Genomic DNA, 15,726 nt, shown 5'->3' on the forward strand with positions numbered 1-15,726 from the left:
GAATGAGCTGTCTCCCCATTTTTGTTTGCCACACCTTTGTCACAACAAGGTTACTTGAAAAAGGATCTCTTCCCCCTCCCCCCTTGGTTACTTTTTCCCAGTCCAGATGTATTTATTTTTGAAGGATCCAATTCTTCAGGCTTTTTTGAGTCAAAGAGTAAATTCATTAGTTACTAAAACTGAAGAAAAATAATAAAAAGGCAACACGTATAGGCCCGCACTGATCAGAGGTGTACAGTTAAGAGTCCAAATAAAAGAAAGAAATACATACAAATCAGTCTTTGGCTTGGCTATGAGCATTGATGGTGCTATGTTTTGCCCATTAAGTTGGGTGATTCTGGTAGAGACGACTGTTGAAGGTTAGCAGATAGTTTGGAAGCACTGGGTTTTGCAGAGTGGTCTTTGTGGAGCTTTCTCCCAGCAAGAGAGGAGGGATTTTAACCTGTAACCCGTAGGGGTGACAGACTGTTGTTTCTTCTTATTTCACTCACAAGCCGACACACCAGCACATTAGTGACCCAGTTCAGGCCTATGTCCAGCTTTTCAACACATTTCCCTACATCGTCCTGAAAGGGAAGTTTTGAACCCAAATTCCACCTTCTGTCGTTCTCAGACCGTTTCCACATTCTGAAAGAGAAATCAACAGGGGGTGGGTTTGGATGTCCGCTCAGACGTACACTCAGCCTTTGTGTCTCCACAACTACAGGAGACTAAAATTCAGTGTTTTGCATCTTTCCCATCTCCCTTTCAAATCCCTCTGTTTGGAGAAGTCTCTGACACCTTTCAGATGCCAGCATTTTATGTTCTCTCAGGACTGGTCGATGAAATATAATCCACGCAGGAGTTTTCCAGAAAGGGGCTGCTTCACATTATCAGCCATCTTACGTTCAATGTCTTCGTTTGTATTTTTTCAAAAACAGACGTGCCTTCTTTACAAATTTCAATATGGCCCGAAGTAACTTAGATAGCAATGCACTGCCATTACAATTTCCATTAGTCATTGCGCAATCTGAATGTCAAAGATATTAGATTTAATTGCTGATTTATCCTACATTTCAGTTACCCTGCTTGGTGTGTTTTTGGCGTGTGGGGGCAGGGACATGTAAAATAGGGCAAATGTTCCCCACCACCTTCCCACTCACCCCTATGACTGTGCAGCCAAATTCCCCTCCAATTCGATTTTGCTGACGATACCACCGTAGTGGGTCGGATTTCATACAATGAAGAGACAGAGTACAGGAATGAGATTGAGAATCTGGTGAACTGGGATGGCAAAAACAATCTCTCCCTCAATGTCAACAAAATGAAGGAGATTGTCATTGACTTCAGGAAGTGTAAAGGAAAACATGCTCCTGTCCACATCAATGGGGCCAAAGTAGAAAGGGTCGAGAGCTTCAAGTTTTTAGGTGCCCACATCACCAACAACCTGTCCTGCTCCCCCCATGCCGATACTATAGTTAAGAAAGCCCATCAACACCTTTACTTCCTCAGAAGACTAAGGAAATTTGGCATGTCAGCTACGACTCTCACCAACTTTTAAAGATGCGCCATAGAAAGCATTCTCTCTGGTTGTATCACAGCTTGGTATGGCTCCTGCTCTGCCCAAGACCACAAAGAACTACAAAAGGTCATGAATGTAACCCAATCCAAACCAGCTTCCCATCCACTGACTCTGTCTACACTGCCCACTGTCTCAGCAAAGCAGCCAACAAAATTAAGGACTCCATGCACCCCGGACGTTCTCTCTTCCACCTTCTTCCTTCGGGAAAAAGATACAAAAGTCTGAGGTCACGTACCAACTGATTCAAGAACAGCTTCTTCCCTGCTGCTGGCAGACTTTTCAATGGACCTATCTTGCATTAAGTTGACCTTTCTCTACACCCAGCTATGACTGTAACACTACATTGTGAACTCTCTTGTTTCCTTCTCAATGAACAGCATGCTTTGTCTGTACAGCACAAGAAACAATACTTTTCACTGTATGTTAATACATGTGACAATAATAAATCAAATCAAAATCAAAATCAAATCAAATCAAAAAAAATGTTGGGTGGGCAGGTGCCAATTTCACCATATTTAGTTAGATAATCAAGGTTAATTAGACTTGTTACCAGGCCAATTGACCCCAATAATATACTGCCCACACCCTAAAATGGTTGGGTAGGAGAGAACAACCCAGCTTCTTTTCATTTCAAAGGGCAGGAAGGAAACGGGTACGATCTTCAGGGGCTGCCCTTTGTAGATCACAGGGCAGATCCCCTAAGATAGAGCTTCCCGCTTTCTTCCTACTCACTTGCTGACATAAACACACTACTCTCTCTGATCTGCCCAAACCTGCTCAAGATCCTGGACTTACCTGTTTCTGGGGTTCTGTGGGGCCATCTTCTGCCTCCTCGTTACAGCCTGGATGCTGGCCACTTACGTACTCTTGGCATTGCCAGGACTGATGAGTTGTTGGCCAATCGGACTGGCCAGGAGCTGGCACGGGTCAACTTCCCCAGTGGAGTGGGTTGGCTCCACATTGGCTCTTCTTCGGGTATGGTGGGGGGGAGGTGGGCAGGAGGGGGTGGAGGGATGAGCTGTCCACCTTCCTATTCAGCCCCTGGTGTTCACCCCTATGAGCCATTGAAATTATAGTTATTTTCTGAACATTAAAAATTCTTGAGTTCCATAACAAGTAAATGCATTGGGTGATGCACTCTTCAGATTTGCTGCCTAGGAAAGTCTTATACCCCAAATCCATATCTGGATGACCTAGTTGTAAGCTCAGAAAAATTCATGTAGACAGAGTGAATATGTTTGCCTACAGAGTTGAAATTTCACTTGAAATGTTGGGAATCTTTGGAATTATCTAACCAGGGCGATTGTGATCGCTCTAATTTTGAATGCACTGAATACTTAGGTGGACAGATCTGTTTTTCTTTCAGGAAATTGAGTGATATGGGGAAATAGCTGGGAAAGTGGGGCTGAACACAATCATGACTGTAATGTTGGAGTGAAGAAGGTCCTCCTCATCTCAGTCTTAAATGATTGCCCCTTGTCCTGAGATAGGAAGGGATCCTGCCCCCCACCAACTCCCCTTTGTGATGGAGATTCCCCAGGCAGGGGAAACAGCCTCTTAGCATCCACCCTGTCAATCTCCTTCAGAATAATCTGTATCTTAGCGAGACCACGGTGAGGCGAAATACCTCCCCTCCCACATGTTTCATCTTCTTGACCATATGCCAGGTGGAGTAAGGCTCGGGTAATGATACAGAGATTGTTCAATTAATTCAAAGGTAATGAATTGACTGTGATGCACTTTGGGATGTCCTGAGGGATTAAGTGACATCATATAAATGCAAACAGAAACAGAAAGTGCTGGAAAATCATAGCAGGTCTGATAGAATCTGTGAGGAGAGAATAGGGCCAACATTTCGAGTCTGGGTTACCCTTCTTCAGAGCTGAATAGAGCCAAGGTTTCGAGTGTGGGTGACACTTCAGAAGAAAGGTCATCTAGATAGAACATAGAACACTACAGCACAAACAGGCCCTTCGGCCCACGAGTTGCGCCGATCACATCAACACCTATCTATAACCCCCAATCCCATAAAACCCCATATACTCATCCAGAAGTCTTTTAAAAGACCCCAGCGAGTTCGCCTCCACCACCACTGACGGCAGCCGATTCCATTCACTCACCACCCTCTGAGTGAAAAACTTACCCCTAACATCACTTCTGTACTTTCCTCCCCGCACCTTAAATCTGTGTCCTCTCGTAGCGACCATTTCAACCCGGGGAAATAGCCTCTGAGAATCCACCCTATCTATTCCTCTCAACATTTTATAAACCTCTATCAGGTCGCCTCTCAACCTACGTCTCTCCAGGGAAAAGAGACCCAGTTCCCTCAACCTAACTTCATAAGGCATGCCTCCCAGTCCAGGCAACATCCTTGTAAATCTCCTCTGTACCCTTTCAATAGCTTCTACATCCTTCCTATAGTGAGGCGACCAGAACTGCGCACAGTACTCCAAATGAGGCCTGACAAGGGTCTTATAAAGTTGCAGCATTACCTCCCGACTCCTAAACTCAATCCCTCGATTTATGAAGGCCAGTACACCATACGCCTTCTTGACCACCTCTTCCACCTGCGAGGCCGATTTAAGAGTCCTGTGGACCCGGACCCCAAGATCCTTCTGCTCCTCAACACTACCAAGACTCCTGCCCTTGATAGTGTACTCGTTCATCCCGTTGGTTCTGCCAAAATGGACGACTACGCATTTATCCGCATTGAAGTCCATCTGCCACTTCTCCGCCCAGTCCTGCATCCTATTTATGTCCTGCTGCAACTTCTGACATCCTTCCAGACCATCCACAACACCACCGACCTTAGTGTCATCAGCGAACTTACTTACCCATCCTTCCACTTCCTCATCCAGGTCATTTATGAAAATGACAAACAGCAAGGGTCCTAGAACAGATCCCTGCGGCACTCCACTGGTGACTGACCTCCATTCAGAAAAAGACCCATCCACAACCACTCTCTGCCTTCTGCAGGCAAGCCAGTTCTTGATCCACAAGGCCAAAGGCCCTTGGATCCCATGCTCTCTCACCTTCTCAAGAAGTCTTGCATGGGGGACCTTATCAAATGCCTTGCTGAAGTCCATGTACACCACGTCCACGGCACTTCCTTCGTCAATGTGTTCAGTCACATTATCAAAGAACTCAACTAGGCGAAACATTAACTCTATTCTCTCTCCTCGGGTGCTGTCAAACCTGCTGAGATCTTCCAGCATTTTCTGTTTTCGTTTCAGATTCCAGCATCTGCAGGATTTTGCTTTTATCTTATAAATACAAGTCCTCTTTCACAAACTCTAACTTGGAACTTTAGAATAATTAATTAGGGCCCACAGATTGATGGAAAGATGATTCCGTCTGTGCATGAAACTAGAAATGTCAGATTAAATGGCAATGAAATGAATCTAGAGGTACAATGAATCTATGTGTCATTGGAGGTGGCAGTCAACGTTGCTGTGAGTGATGGTTTCCAGTAATTGCTTATTTTCTTGTTTGGTATCCGACATGAACAGTGCGATGGTGAGGTAGATCATTATATAAAGGTCAGCCAGTTGCTAGGAGTTCCACTTTATCTACGCAGTGTCTTCTAGCAATTAGGATTTCAAAGAATTGCTTATTTTTCCATAGGTAATAAATTTTTAGTTGATCATATTAATATGGATTTGTCATAATATTGGTGAGTAGATTCAATAATCTGGACAAATCCCTTCTAATGTGTAGTAATTGGGAGGGCAAAGTATCGGTGCCTCTGTTTCAGGTTGATGCCAGAGAGAAAAAGACGTCATCCTGTTAGATTCATTGCCACTGCTCACATGTATGTCCAGTGCAAGTCAAGATGTATTCTTGCCCTGTCTTGACAGAGTCAAGGTTGTGCATAATTGTGACTATGGCAATCTCTCTGACAGCCCTGCTGACAGCATGGGGCTTGAAGTGAATGGTGTACTTGAACTTTTCAGAGGGGCAAACATTGCTTGAGGGGAATGGTGAGTAATCAAAGTCCAACACACTTATAGAGGAACAAAAAAATAAGAAATGGTGCAAATCAACAGCAGATTAGTCAATGAAAAGAGAAAATAAATCCATGCTGTTAACAATAACTGGGACAGGAGAGAATTTTTGTATTAAAGTCATTATTTTAACCAGGGAATGTGCAGATTTGTGGTAGATTACATTTTTATTACATTGCTTAATTTAAATGGAATATCTGAATGTCGGAATTCTACCTCCCCGCCCACTACAGGGATCGGAGTGGGCGAGGACTGGACCATGGGAAGGTCCATTGACCTCGGGTGGGATTTTACAGTTTCAGGACAAAAGAAGCCATAAAATCACACCTGAACTGTGCAAGATTGGGAGAGTGAGGTGGAATCTCAACTAGATATCTCTTTTAGAATCATAGGATCCCTCCAGAGCAGAAGGAGGCCATGCGACCCATCGAGAGTGCACTGACAACAATCCCACTGAGGTCCTATAGCCACAACCCCACAGATTTACCTTGCTAATCCCATGACACTAGAGTCATTTTAGCATGGTCAATCCATCTAACCTGCCCATCTTTGAACCGTGGGAGGAAACTGGAGCACCCGGAGAAAACCCATGCAGACAGTTGGAGATTGTGCAAACTCCATGCAGACAGTAATCCGAGGCCGGAATCAAACTGATGTCCCTGGCGCTGTGAGACACCAGTGCTAACCACTGTGCCAACATGTTTTGGCTTGTGTTAATGTCCATGTGGTTATTTGAAGGTGGCTCATCTCTGGAAGTTCAGTGCTTTGGTTTTGGATGTTTTGTGGTTCATTGCTGTCTTGCCTTCTTCTGAAGCAGTCCCACAGAGTTGAGAGTGACTTGCTCTCACAACAAAAATTAGTTCTCAGGTGATTAGGAGTCCAGTGTGCAACCTAGTCTCTGTCACAGATGGTGGTTGGAGGAGTGGGTGGGTGGACTGCCTAGGTGCTGCTTTTGCTGTTGACACTTGGCTTCTGCTTGCTCTTGCTGATGGAAACTCGAGCTGTTCAGCTCCTTCCCAGATGCTTTTTCTCTGCTTTGGGGCAACGTTGGGCCAGGCATTCCCAGGTGTCAGTGGGGATGTTGTATTTTTCAAGGAGGCTTTAATGGTATAATTGAAGTGTTCCCTCTGTTCTCCTGAGGCTCGCTTGCCGTGTCGAAGCTCCAAGTAGAGTGCTTGTTTCCGGTGTCAGACATGTGAATGATGTGGCCCTGCCAGGGGCTGATTGAATGTGGTCAATGCTTTGATGTTGGGGATGTTAATCTGAATGAGAAACCTGATGTTGATGAGCCTATCCTGCCAATGGATTTGCAGGATCTTGCAGAGGCAGCACTGATAGTATTTCTCCATGGTTCTGTGGTTCCTGCTGTATATAATCCATCTCTCTGAGCCAGATAGCATGGGCATCACCACTGCTCTGTAGACCATGAGCTTGGTGCCGGGTCTTATGTCCTGGTCTTCAAACACTCTTCACCCAGTGAATGAAGGCTTTGAGGGCACACTGAAGGCAATGTGGATCTTGTTGATGTCTGCACTGGTTGAAAATAAGCTCCCAAGATATGGAAAGAGGTCCATGAGGCATGGGGAGTCTATGGGAGTGAGAGGTTGGGAGAAGTGAGGAATTTAGGGTTTTTCTGTTCTTTTTCTTACACACCTTGGAGCATTGAAGCAGGTCTTTCAGAGAGCAACAACTCCCCCAACCCTTACCCTGGCCTTCCCCCTCTCCCCCACCCCCTCACACCACCAACCTATGGCTGCCATACTGTTTCCAGAGGTTACAGGCCCAACTCCCATTCACAGCTGCCTCTCCCCCAGTTGAAAATGAGAACATCTAGGAATCAGGTTTGTGGAGTTGGGAATTCTCCCAACTCTACACTCCCAACTTGGAGGCAAAAATCCAGACTCCAGTCTCTGCCTGGGTGCTTCATTGCCCTTTGACACGGCCATTATAATCAGCAGCAAACTCTCTTGATTCAGTGCAGCTTCCCTCTGAGAGGAACAGACTGCCTTTAAGAGCTGGAGGTGATATATATGTTGCACTACATGCATGCTGCTCAGGCCCTCCTGTTGTGCGTGCAGACAGCCAGCCAGAAGCAGTGGTTGCACTGGGCGCACACAGAAATCATGGCAATGGGGAGATCTTGTCTCAACCTGCATGCAGAACTTGGCTATCAGTTTCTGCTCGGCGATTCTGGATTGTCATGTGTCATGAAGGCTGTCTTGGAGAACGTTTACCCGAAGATCAGAGGCTGAATGCTCTTGACCGCTAAATGTTCCCCAACAGGAAGGGAACATTCCCGCCTCGTGATTGTCACATGGTGTCCATTCATCCGCTGTTGTGGCATCTACATGGTCTCCCCAAAGTACCATGCCCGGGGACATTCTTTCCAACAGGTTTATTTGGTAGCAAAAGCCACTAGCTTTCGGAGCCCTGCTCCTTTGTCAGGTGAGTGGGAGTTCTGTTCACAAACAGGGCATATAAAGACACAAACTCAATTTACAAAATAAAGGTTAGAATGCAAGTCTTTACAGGCAATCAAGTCTTAAAAGTACAGATACTGTGAGCGGAGAGAGGATTAAGCACAGGTTAAAGAGATGTGTTTTGTCTCCGGCCAGGACAGTTAGTGAGATTTTGCAAGCCCAGGCAAGTTGTGGGAATTACAGAAATTGTGACATGAACCCAAGATCCCGGTTGAGGCTGTCCTCATGTGTGTGGAACTTGGCTATCAGTCTCTGCTCAGTGACTCTGTATTGTCGTGTATCGCGAAGGCCGTCTTGGAGAATGCTTACCCGAAGATCAGAGGCTGAATGCCCGTGATTGCTGAAGTGTTCACAACAGGAAGAAAACTCTCTTGCCTGGTGACTGTCGAATGATGTTCATTCATCTGTTGTTGTAGCTTCTGCATGGTCTCCCCAATGTACCATGCCTCAGGACATCCTTTCCTGTAATGTATCAGGTAGACAATGTTGGCTGAGTTGCAAGATGGTGGATGGTGTTCTCATGTGATATGGTGGCATCCATGTTGATGTTGCGGCATGTCTTGCAAAGGTTGCTGTGACAGGATTGTGTGGTGTCGTGGTCACTGTTCTCCTGAAGGCTGGGTAGTTTGCTGTGACCAATGGTCTATGAGGTTGTGCGGTTGTTTGAAGGCAAGAAGTGGGGGTGTGAAGATGGCCTTGGTGAGATGTTCGTCATCATCAATGATATGGTAAAGGCTCCAGACTGTTGGGCTTTAACCTGGTTTTATGAGATTTCTTACTCTGTTTACCCCAGACCAATGGCAGCCTTTCCACATCATGACATTCTTTCCTCCAGCGTATGAGGTAGGCAACACCAAGATGGCCTTCGAGACACGTGATAATGCAGAATCGCCAAGCAGAAACTGATAGCCAAGTTCCGCACACATGAGGACGGCCTCAACCAGGATCTTGGATTCATGTCACACTACATGTAACCCCCATCATTTGGCCTGGGCTTGCAAAATCCTCGCTTGAGACAATTCGTACCTCTTTAATCTGTGATTATCCTTCTCTCCATTCACATTGTCTATACCTGCAGAGACCTGATTACCTGTAAAGACTTGAATTCCAACCATTATATTGCAACTGTGTCTCTGTCGAAAAATGCCCTGTTTGTGAACCAACTCTCCACTCACCTGATGAAGGAGCAGCATTTCAAAAGCTTGTGATACCAAATAAACCTATTGGACTTTAACCCGGTGTTGTGATACTTCTAACTGTGTCCACCCCAGTCCAAAGGTGGCATCTTCACATCAGTACACATGGTCAGATTGTGAACCAAGACTCCCACGCCTGAAAATGGCAAAGTCACATCATTTCCCCTTAATATTTTTGAAGAGTGAAATGTGCAAAATTGTAAGTAAAGCTTTCTTATCTGACACATGAACCCTTTGATCAATTTTAATGGTAAGGAGTTGTTGCATAACACTGAACATGTTAAGTTTAATCTGCAGCTCAAGTATAAGGATATTTGACTTCTCTGTTTCAAGCATCAGATTTACATCCAGTGCAATAACCTGTGTGAAAATACTGGAAGACCAACAGATTAGACACTCAGGAGCAGGCTGCAATAATAGCCTCAAAATCAAAGAGAAATTGTACCTCAGGTCTATCTTTAAATACAAGACATCTCTGTTGGGTTTTCTGGATTGTACCCTTGTTCTTTCACAGTTAAAAGATGTGATTATGGAAAGTGGATATCCTAGTTTCCATATTGAGCACTTCTGAATGATTGTAGGGTGAATTCCCCATGGGATAGAGTTTGTCTAGCTCTCTCTAAACTGCAATTCATAAAAGGTAATTCCCGCAAAACGTTCCAGCTTATCATAGCCTACGGGCGAATTTTACCGTCTCGCCCGCCATGGGAATCGGAGCGAGCAAGGGGTGGATCATGGAACAGTATGTTGTCCTCAGGCAGGACTTTATGGTTTTGGGATGAGCACGGCTGTAAAATCCCGCCCATAGAGTCACAGAGTAATACAGCATGGAAACAGGACTTTCAGCCCAACCGGTCCATGCAAACCACGGTGCCCGCCCAGCTAGCTCCAATTGCCTGGGTTTAGCCCATGTCCCTCTAATCCATTCCCATCCATGTACTTGTAAAATCATATTTAAAGAATTACTGGCATGATTATCCAGTCAGGGCAAAGTTGAGCAGGTCATTTCACTGATGTATGTCTTAATTAACAATTATGAATGAGCAAGATTATTCCACTTGGCCAGCTAACTGGGGCACATTCAAAGTCAGGGTCCAGAGGAACGAGAGTGAGCTTATGATCTATTGTCACCCAGTGCCTCCCATTTATACATTTAGTGGAGCTGGTACATACTCTGCCAGGTTTGTGATCACTTTAGGAAGTATGTCATTGTTTGAAATGAGGTTGGTGCTATCGAGGGAGAAACCTGCATTTAATCTCTCAGTAATAATGAAATGCTTCCACTGTGCAGCTCCGAGAATCAATTGCTGGTAATAAAACCATTTCTTCCTGCACTCAAACCTAACCAGTTCAATATAATTGTTTTTTGTTATACTAACTGAATATGGAACTGCTTCAATATTTATCCCATTTAACTATTGAGCTCAGCCAGATAAAGTTGTCAGGTTTTAGTTTGGAGTTTGTCAAAATTTAATGGAATATAATGTCAGCACAGGTAAATGTTGTGCAGTAATGTTACTGGATTAAACTTTGAACTGCTTCTTTAGTAGAGCATTGCCTTTACCTCTTTATCCATTCACAATTATAGTTATTCTCAACCTAATGCTAACCAGGGTGTTAAAGATGTGTGTGAGTCTGCTTTCATGCTGATTTGGATGATATGCTCTTTATTATTAACCAATATCTGTCATTTTGAGTTGTCGATTCCCATTATCCTTTGGTTCTTTTCTACTTTATTGCTGGTACTTCTGTTTTTACTCCAACAAGCAGAAATTGTTTCTCTTTACTTATTCTGCCTATTCCCCTTGATATCTTGAAAACTTTGATCAAATCACCCCTTAATCTTCCAAATTCCAGTAAATACAAACAACCAGTTTGGTTAACCTCTCGTAATTTAACTTTGGAGTAAATAACTTCACTGCCAAGTCCAATATATATAGTATATATTTATATTGGAAGGGGAGGTGGTGGTGCAGTAACATTAGTGCTAGACTAGTAATCCAGAGACACAGGATAATGCCCTGGGGACCCAAGTTCAAATCCCACTATAGCAAATGATGGAATTTGAATTCAATAAAAATCTGGAATTAAGATTCTACCAATGACCATTAAACCATTGTTGATTGTCGGAAAAAACCATCTGGTTCACTAATGTCTTTTAGGAAAGGAAATCTACCATCCTTACCTGGTCTGGCCTACATGTGACTCCAGAGCCACTGCAATGTAGTTGACTCTCAACTACCCTTGGGCAACAGGGTTGGGCAATAAAATCTGGCCAGCAAGCGACGCCCATGTTTCAAGGAGTAATATAAACAAAAATCCTTTTCAAGATGTGGTCTGACCATGGCCTTGTTATGTCTGAAACTTGGCTTCTAACCTGTTGTATTCGACTCTTCTGAATTGGTGATTCATAAACCGTTTTGTCCGCGAGCTACTTAGGTGAGACAAAAGACCCTGTGGACTTCTTACCCCACTCATTTTCACTTGCCATGGCAATGCATCTGAATAGAATTAATGGGTAGAATGGCACTGCATCTGATGAAACATCAATAAAGTGGAATCTGGTTTCAGGCTGGAGCTTCAGTCTCATGTCAGGCTTCATGTTCAAACAGTTCAGCCACAGATGGCACAGTGGCTAGCACTGCCTTCTCACAGCGCCAGGGACTTGGGTTCAATTCCGGCCTTGGATGACTGTGCAGAGTTTGCACATTCTCCCCGTGTTTGCATAGGTTTCCTCTGGGTGCTCTGGTTTCTTCCCTTGCTCCAAAATATGTCGATTAGTTGGATTGGCCATTCTAAATTGCCCGTTAGTGTCCAAAGATGTGTAGGTTAAGGAGGGTTAGCCATAGAATGTGTGGGGTTATGGGGATAGAGTGGGTGAGGGACAAGCCTGGGTAAGATACTCTGCCAGAGAGTTGGTGTGAACTATGGTAGTCCCTTTTTTTCATTTTCAACCCCACATATGCCAAAAATTCTACCTCACAGTTTTATGTTGTAATAGAAACTAAATTCTGCTTAGAAACCTTTATAGTGGTGCTGGCACTTATGAAGATTCATGCTGCCCACAGGGGAGCTGGTGTTATTGTGAGGCACCACTCGAGATGGTGTAGATGAGGATTAGGACCTGTTCTCTCATCTGGCCTTGGTGATGACAACATTTGTAAAGGAGTTTGACCCTCATAGCACCTGATGGACTCATGTGGACCACACCTTGTGAACCACTCCTGAGTATATGATGAGTAATGGGGAAGGTTGAAATAAAAACAGGAAATGCTGGAAATACACAGTTGCTTGAATTTTCCGTCAGGTGGGCACACACTCTCGGCGGGCCTGGAAGCAGATGCTAAATGTGTTTCTGGCCACAGTCATCCTCTGAACGTGATTTTATACTGGTTGGCCAATTAATGGGTAGCTAGCATGAAATGCATGCAGGCAAAGGTTCAGCACTGCCATGGAGAGCAGAAATAGGGCAGGCAGGACATATGGAAGGGTGCTTAGCAAAGTTTCAGAAATAGAGACATTGGCTAGGATTTTTACTCATGCATTTAAATCCCCTCGAGTACTTAATCCTTCCAAAAACATACCTATTCATAACCTCATATCAAAGACTGCCAATTATTTAATAATCTCTTAGAGCTGTCAATCAAACTTACAATCCACACCCTCCCAGACCACAGTGATAACTATAGGTTGTGGAAGGCTGTCAAGTTTTAATAACCATAGAACCATAGAATCCCTACAGTGCAGAATGAGATTATTTGGCCCATTGAGTCTGCACCGGCAACAATTCCATTCCCCTTAACCCCATGTATTTACCCTGCCAATACCCCTGATACTAAGGGGCAATTTATTATGGCCAATTAACCTAACACGCACATCTTTGGACTGTGGAAGGAAACCTATGCAGACACAGGGAGAATGTGTAGAATCTGCACAGACAGTGATCCTAGGCTGGGATTTCAAAGTTGGTGATTAGGGTTACGTGAAGAAGCATTAATCGAAACTGCTAAATCAGATTTTTGCCACCTTGCCACCGGCAACTGATAGTTCCACACTCCTTATCCACTCTTCAAGAGAATTAAGTTTTTTAAAGATTTGGAACTTCCACAATGCGTGATAAAGCCCTTGCTCCAGTGAAAATAGGGTCTACCTGAACTCTATGCTGAGTTAATGGCCCTGCTGAATCTGGGTTTCCCACATCACATCCTGCCAGCCTTTCCCCCCATCCATCCCACGCACCCACCTCCCCTCCCCCCACTTCCCCGCCACCCCACAACCTTGGTGAAAAACGGTTCTGTCAGAATTAAGGTTGGAATTTTGGATCCACCATTTTAGAAATGCCGTGGAGTCTCCAAGATTCTGCAAAAATCCAGGCCAATGAATGTAAAAGCAGATAAGTTATGCTGAACCTTTCTCCACTTCTGGTTAGGCCACAACTTGAGTACTGAGTCCAGCTCTGGTCACAACACTTGATAACAAGCTCTAGAAGGTGCAGAGGGGATTTTTCAGAATAATTTGAGTAATGGGTCTTCTTGCTACTAGGTAAGCTTGGAGAAGCTGGCTCGTTTTCCTTGGAATAAAGGGGATCGAGGGGCAATTTTAATATAAGAGATTTTGATGGGTTTGGATTAGATATAAAGGGAACAGTTTTGGGAAAGAAATGCAGGAATGTGAGGAAGATTTTTTACTCAGTGAGTGATAATGGCCTGGAACATGCTGTCCATTACAGTGATGGACTTGGGGACAATCAATCATTTCAAAAAGAAATTGGAAAGGGATTTGAAGGAACTGGGGTTACAGGGATAGAACAGGGGAATGGGACTGATGGTTTTCTCTGTAGAGCTAATAGTGAATTGATGGATGAATCGTTCTGTGCTGTAAATGACTCCACGGGTGGGTTTTTCGGGCCCTTCCTGTTGGTGGGATCTTCCAGTCCCACCAAAGGTGACCCTCCCCATTTCCCCCCCACCATTCATCCTCTCCCCCACCCCCCACCCCCCCGCCAAGGCAGGTTCAGGACTGGAACACTTCACCAGCCTCTGCTGCTGGAGAACATGCTGTAAGGGCACTGGAAAACCCATCCTATGATTTTTATTTAAAGGCAGCATTCAATTAGCTTTTTTAATTTGTTTCTTTGTCTGTTCATGGCACGGTCTATGTCCCTGCCCCACCAAGTCTCCTTGGATCTCCGCAGCTTTGAGTCTTTTCCCCAATTGGTCTATCAGCACTCCAAGTGCCTTCTGGGCAGTAAAATGCTGTGAATTTCCCAAAGACTAAAAAATTGTGTAGTTCAGTTTTGACACTGGGTTTGTGTTCTAAAACACTTGAGTCTCTCCTGACATTTCTGCTGTTGTAGGCTTTTCTCTGAAAGTGATAAATTTCCATTTGATTATTGCATGCCCTTCACTGGGGCAGTATTGATGAAGTTAAGTGCATTTCTGTTTGGATACTTGATATTCGAACAGCACAAAGAGATGCTTACTCTGGTGTTATTGTGAAAATAATGCAAATCCCAGACATTTGTCACAGTTTTAAACGCAGAGACAAATTAGTTCTTAGAAAATAGCTGCCATAAAAGCATCTACATCATGAATCCAGTCCTTCTCACTTTGTTTAAGCTGCTGAGTTTTCCTGAGATTCAGGAAAGCTGAATGCACATCGTTGAAAATTGCATTGCTGCATTGCATAATATTCACACAGCAAACCCACTTCCAGACACAGTTTAGATGCCAATCCCACCATTAAAACTGGAAGTTCAAGTTTGAGGTGCATTAAGTTCTTTTCAAATTTCTTGCGTTTTACCCAGGTCCCCCAATCAGCTAAATTCAGCTCTCTTGGGGTACTCTCCCAAAACCTTTCATCATATTAAACATCTCTATTCAGTTACCCAATAGGCTTGGCTTTTCAAGAGAAAGAAGATCTGGTCTCTTTATCATTTCCTGACAGGTTTAACTTTGCATTTCCGGTCATAGTTTTGTAAATTTTTTTGTACCCTCTCCAGTGCCCCTCTACCCTTTCTATAATATGGTGGCTATAATTGTACGCAGTACTTCAACTGTGGCCTAACTGAGGTATTTAAAGGTAAGGTTTTTTTAAAGTTTATTTATTAGTGTCACAAGTAGGCCTATATTAACACTGCAATGAAGTTACTGTGAAAACCCCCTAGTCGCCACACTCCAGCACCTGTTCGGGTACACTGAGGGAGAATTTAGCATGGCCAATGCACCTAACCAGCACATTTTTCAGACTATGGGAGGAAACTGGAGCACCCGGAGGAAACCCACGCAGGCACGAGAAGAATGTGCAGACTCTGCATAGACAGTGACCCAAGCTGGGAATCGAATCCAGATCCCTGATTCTGTGAGACAGTAGTACTAATCAATGTGCCACCTTGCCACCCAAACTTTAAAACTTTTAAATAATTGTACGCAGTACTTCAACTGTGGCCTAACTGAGGTATTTAGCTAACTTTTCAATTCTAGCTT

General features: G+C 44.2%; 1 protein-coding gene across 2 annotated transcripts in view; it reads left to right on the forward strand.

Moving 5' to 3' along the window:
* Positions 1-15,726, forward strand: part of arhgdig (Rho GDP dissociation inhibitor (GDI) gamma) — a 66,505-nt gene that overhangs the window by 45,030 nt on the left and 5,749 nt on the right. The window lies entirely within an intron of this gene.

Source organism: Carcharhinus amblyrhynchos, chromosome 18 (assembly GCF_965287045.1).
Source record: "Carcharhinus amblyrhynchos chromosome 18, sCarAmb.v2.hapA, whole genome shotgun sequence".
Taxonomy (NCBI): domain Eukaryota; kingdom Metazoa; phylum Chordata; class Chondrichthyes; order Carcharhiniformes; family Carcharhinidae; genus Carcharhinus; species Carcharhinus amblyrhynchos.